Source organism: Erigeron canadensis, chromosome 7 (assembly GCF_010389155.1).
Source record: "Erigeron canadensis isolate Cc75 chromosome 7, C_canadensis_v1, whole genome shotgun sequence".
Classification (NCBI taxonomy): Eukaryota; Viridiplantae; Streptophyta; class Magnoliopsida; order Asterales; family Asteraceae; genus Erigeron; species Erigeron canadensis.
Window position 1 is genome coordinate 38,849,993 of NC_057767.1, and position 6,000 is coordinate 38,855,992.

Consider the following 6,000-nt stretch of genomic DNA (forward strand, 5'->3'; position numbering starts at 1 on the left):
AATGTGAACTTTTAATTGTACACACTTTTTAGTGTAGAGAAATTTCTATACACTTTTATTATTTGTATAATTTTATACACAAAAAAGCGTGACAAAATTATTAACTTGTTCTCACTCATTAAAAGTGTGAACAAATGCAATATTATTTGTTTGTTAATTGCAAAATTGGTCCCTATGGTTTTCCATTTTAGCAATGGGGGTCCTTCTTGAGTTTACTAGCAATAATGGTCCCTTTTGTTAAGACTTGACGATACCCACTAACGGTCTTGTTAAAAAGGGACCAATCTTGCAAAAAATCTCAAAATAAGGACCCCCGTTGCAACGATACTTAAAAAGGGACCCCATTGCTAAAGTATGTATACCACATAGACCAATTTTGCAAATAACTCTAAAAATTTTACCTCATATATATGGCAAAATAGTTACTATTTAACAACAATTTCAACTTATTAACTCATCCCCAATAGCAAACTAACAACAATGTCTCAAATCAAAACCATTATGAAAACAAACACCATTCGTACATGCCCACATCAGTCACCATTTTGGTCAAAAAGTTTCATTCTGGACAGGCTCATTGATGTCTACGGGAAAATTGGTTTTCTCAGTGATGCATACAAGATGTTCGATGAAATGCCTGGGAGAAATATATTTTCTTGGAATGTTGTTTTGCCTATGTTAACAAATACGGTTCTTTCAGATGAAGCAAAACGGGTGTTTACGTCTATGTCTGATCAATGCTCATGGAACTTGATGGTATCGGGTTTTGCTTAATGTGATCAGTTTGATGAGTCAATTGAGTTTATAGTACGTATGCATGGGGAAGATTTTTTGCTTAATACTTACTCGTATGGGAGTGCGCTGTAACACCCTGCTTTATAAAAATATGGATTTCAAAAAAAAATTCAACTTTGAATATAACACCATTTATAAAATGCGGAAGCAAATTTTAAAAATCCCAATTGATTCCTAACGAAACCAATAAAACATAATGAATGTTTTAAAAAGGTGTTACCAACCAGTATCATCACAATAATGTAAATGAAATCCACAATCAACCTCAATAAAGACAGTCAATTTAATAAAAGCCAAAAGGGCTAAAGAAATAAGTCTACTTAAATAGTGCAACTATGGGTAACTAAAGCCAAGTTCCAAAGCTCCATTAATAGCTACCCATCTCACATGCAAGCTACCAGCCACTGATCAATGCCTACCTTGAGGGCACAACACATTTTCACAAAACAAGTGTCAGCTATTAAAGCTGAGTAAGATAACATGTTAGTATAAATAAAAGGATTGCCAATTAAAACACTTTAATAAATCAACTCATGCATATATAAAGGCACAAACAACAAAACAACATAAAGTGCATAATAAGGATTATCAAATCCTATAATATGCCTAGCAATCCTCCATAGCCACCAATATCTACATAACTACATAAGCTGCATAAATCACCAAAAGGTTATGCCATAATAAACTACATAAAAAGGTTGTGTGAGGCGGCTAAATAGCCAAATACGGATCCCCACACCCGACTTGATGAATAGACCTTACGGTGGTCCATCTATGTCGTTATGGATAGGCATAACCAAATCCATGAGTATTCCATTAACACCAGGTGGTCAACCACGACACCCGAAATACTCTAAACACCAGGTTGTATTTACAAGAGAACATGATCAGGGTTCCAAGTGACGCCATAGCACACTCCGCCTAAATAGACGTCATGTGGATTAAGCTTAACTCTTACACCAACGCTCGAGACTTTCACCAAAAGATATATTAGAAATATATCACACCAATATCTACATAATATTTTAGGGCCCTTAAACGTGCACGTGACATGACAACTTAAATCATGTCTAGTGTACTATGTGTACAAGTCCACATAAATCATTTACCACACAAACAACAAGCTGCATATATCAACAATACAACATTAAAATCATTTCTACCCAAGCATGCTTTAACAACACCCAATAAACCTCCCACATATATCTCACACCCAACATATGCATGAGATAGTTAAAACAACATAAAAGAGGAGTTAATTATTAAAACTAAGTTTTGTTGTGTCCCCAGGTGTCAAAAGTAAGTTATCTTACCTTTTGCAGCTTCACAAATCATAAATACCAATAATTTACCAAGCTTGTTATGTATTCTAAAAACCTATAAACGAACAATAAATACATAAACCGAAGCGACAAAGCATGCGATATCCAAAATAAAACTTCACACCATAAACTCTAAAAATTGGAATCTCTCATGAAACAACACTTCTGTTGTTCACTTGATTCTCTCACAAGCCATTTTTAATATTACTACTTTATATAGTAACAAACAACGGCAACTAAGGACCATTAATATATTATACTGTTATCTTGAAGAACTTATAAAATTTAATAATGCTTTGACACCTTGCTGTTCGACATGAACAAAACCATGAGACCAATTTAACTCTTTATTGCATTTTGGGATATTGAGCAGTGTAAAATATAAACCACTAGACTCTTTCCATTTTTCTTTCATTCTGCATATGTACTTTCAAGACAACAAAATAATACTCCTAGTTACTAGTACTATCCTGTCATGATGTTGAAGCTTTTTTTTTTTTTTTTTTTTTCCATTACTACTCTCTTGACACAATGCACCCACTATACTCCTCATGTACATTTATACAGTACTATATATATATATTATTATTATTAAATATATGTGTCATAACTAGACTCAAGAAACAATAGTAAATTACTAATGATATTTTACTTTTGTCAGCACAATAAAAACACAATCCCCATCACTTTTAATGTTAAGTATTTGGGAGTTTCTTTTATCTTTTTGTTCTCTGCACCTATATCTCAATACAAAATAAGATGTATTCTATTTTTATTTTTTTTATGACATCAATGACTAAATAAAGTTACCCACAATTCCATAACCATCATCGAATACAACAAAATACTGTTACAAATATATAATTATATATTACCCTTTCTTGATAGATCACGATTAACTCCTTCCTCCCCTTTATGCTTGAAATCGGTGACCCACACACAAACCCAAACAAAGTTTCTGTCTTTTTTTTTTATTCGACGGCTGCAATGAACTAAAGTAGGGATATATCTTTTTCCTCTAAACCTTGCTAGACACATGCACCACAATATCAAAATAAAAGGCTCGGGCCTTTCTTTATTCTCTTAATTGGGCCGACTAAAAATATGAGGCTCCCTAATAATTTATTTGTGTTCTACTACATCAACGAAAGGTTAACAAGTTCAGCTAATCACTAATTAGTAGGAGTTTCCTATACCCACACTTCAGGCCCACATGCTACATAATTACGCTTTAGCTTCGCTTAATGCCTAAAAGAAATACAGCACAAGACAAGCACTAGTGATAAACATTTATCGACATTTTAATCACACTAAAAAGAACACATATATGCCGACTTATCTACACAAAGTTTCTACTTAAATATCACATAATTATCCACATAAATTACACGTATTATTCTACTTAGCACATAGTTATCCACATAAACATATAATTTAACACCATAATTAACCACATAAAATATATGCCACTTAACGGTAGGTTAACATTTACTAACGGTTAAACTTAACGGAATTGAATAAAATAGTTCGGGATGTTACATGCGCATAGTTCTTGTGCAGGTTTGAGGGATATGAAGATGGTTATTCACATTCTTGGTTCGGTTGTGAATTCTCCGTTTGAGGAGATGTATTTATGGCTAGTGCACTTATAGATATGTATTCGAAATGTGGATTGTGCTCAATATGTTTTTGACGAGATGGGTCAGCATAATGTGGTTTCTTGGAATAGTTTGACTACATGTTATGAATAAAATGGTTCGGCTGATGAGGCTCTTGATGTTTTAAAGAAGATGATGGAGTCTGGGATTGAAGCGGATGAGGTCATTCTAGCGAGTGTGAGCTAGCTTGTGTAAGCTGAATTTGGGACAGGAAATTCATAACAAAGTTATGAAGTTTAATAAGCTGAGGAATGATATGGTCATATGCAACCCGTTGGTTGATATGTACACGAAATGCAATAGAATGGTTGAAGCAAGACAAATTTTTGACAAAATGCCAGTTAGGAATATCATCACACAAACTTCGATCATCAATGGTTATACATTGATAGGAATATAGCATCATGGAATGCATTGGTAGCCGGCTACCAGTGTCCGCTCAAGATTATTTGAGGCTCTACACAGGACTAATTTGGGGGCTTTCCTTTAAAGTCTCAAACAACCATTTTGGTGGTTCGATCTACGTAAATGAGACAAATTTGGGGGCTTCCTTTAAAGTCTCAAACAACTATTATTATTATTATTATTATTATTATTATTATTATTATTATTATTATTATTATTATTATTATTATTATTATTATTATAATTTCTTGTAAATCCTATTAATTTCTAATGGAAGTGATGCTTTTACTATTATTATTATTATTATTATTATTATTATTATTATTATTATTATTATTATTATTATTATTATTATTATTGTTATTATTATCATGGTTGTTGTTTTTTTTTTTAATTACACAAAGTATTATTTAGGAATAAATAATTTTAAAAAGTACATTGATATTTTTTTGTAAATATTTACTTTTATTTTATAAAAGAATACTTTATTTTTATAAAAAAACTATCGTAAGTATTTTTTTTTATTAAAAACTATTAATCTATCAAATTATAGATCCATGATAATTTTATTTATTTCATATTTATTTATTTTTCATATAAAAAAAATAAGTAAATCGGAAGCAGTACATTAATTTCATATAAAGCATTGATAAATGTACGTTAAGTCTTGAATGGATACCACCACATAGAGTTAATTAAATCTGTTTTGAGTTGATTCAAACCTTACATAGTAGTTGTACAGTTACTAATGCAATACAAGAAATTATGATATTTTTTCCGGTTTACCCCTTTAAAAAAAATTGAAATTTTTTTTTTATAAAAATAAAAACTTTGTACTAAAAATGATATTTTATAAAATAAAATATTATTTTATTAAAAAATTTTTTTTATAAATAATAGTATTTGATATATTAATAGTTTTTAATAAAAAAATAAATATTTACAATAATTTTTTTTATAAAAATAAAGTTTTTTTTTATAAAATAAATACAAATATTTACAAAAATATACCAATGTACTTTGTGTAATTAAAAAAACAAGAACAACCATAATAATAATAATAATAATAATAATAATAATAATAATAATAATAATAATAATAATAATAATGGTTAATTACATAAAATATATCTGGACTATCCACCATATTACTGGTTTCATACTTCAAACTTTAAAATTTACGGTAGTCATACCCCAATTTAACGGCCAAACAGACGCCCGTCAAGTCAGGTATCGTCCGAGTGAAAAATTGATAAGTTGGGGTATGATAAGAGTAATTTTAAAGTTATAGGTATGAAATCAGTAATATGATAGATAGTCCAGGTACCATTTCAGTAAATAACCATAATAATAAAGACAAGTGAATGACCTTTATATATACTAGATATTATATACATAATGATATAAGGGATGTTGGTGAGGGAAGGGGAAATCAAAAGTCATCGGTTTTAAGTTTTTTTGTTTGTCCAAAAATCGAAAGTAGAGATATTATTATTAATGTGTAAGTTAAATTTTTTTGTCTGCTCCAAAATTTCAACCTTTCCTCTCATGTTCAGAAAAACAAGTGGAGTCTCGAGCGGCTCAATTTGATATTTTTTTACAATTACCATATTTTTCTGTTAAATGAGTAATTAGGTTTAGGTAAAATAAAACAATTATTAAAGTAAAACAAAAAAAATAATAGGTTTTATTCACTGAAAATCAACGTGCATCATTAAAATCGTTGTGTATCAATTGTTTTGTGAATCTTCGTGCATCAATCTAACCATGATCTAAGGATCAAGATCTTGTCCTATTAATTTTACTTTAATACTTGTTTA

At 30.1% G+C, this 6,000-nt stretch overlaps 1 pseudogene; it reads left to right on the top strand.

The window, feature by feature from the left end:
* Window positions 1-451: 451 nt before the first annotated feature.
* Window positions 452-4,175, top strand: LOC122609521 (annotated as a pseudogene).
* The last annotated feature ends 1,825 nt before the right edge of the window (window positions 4,176-6,000 follow it).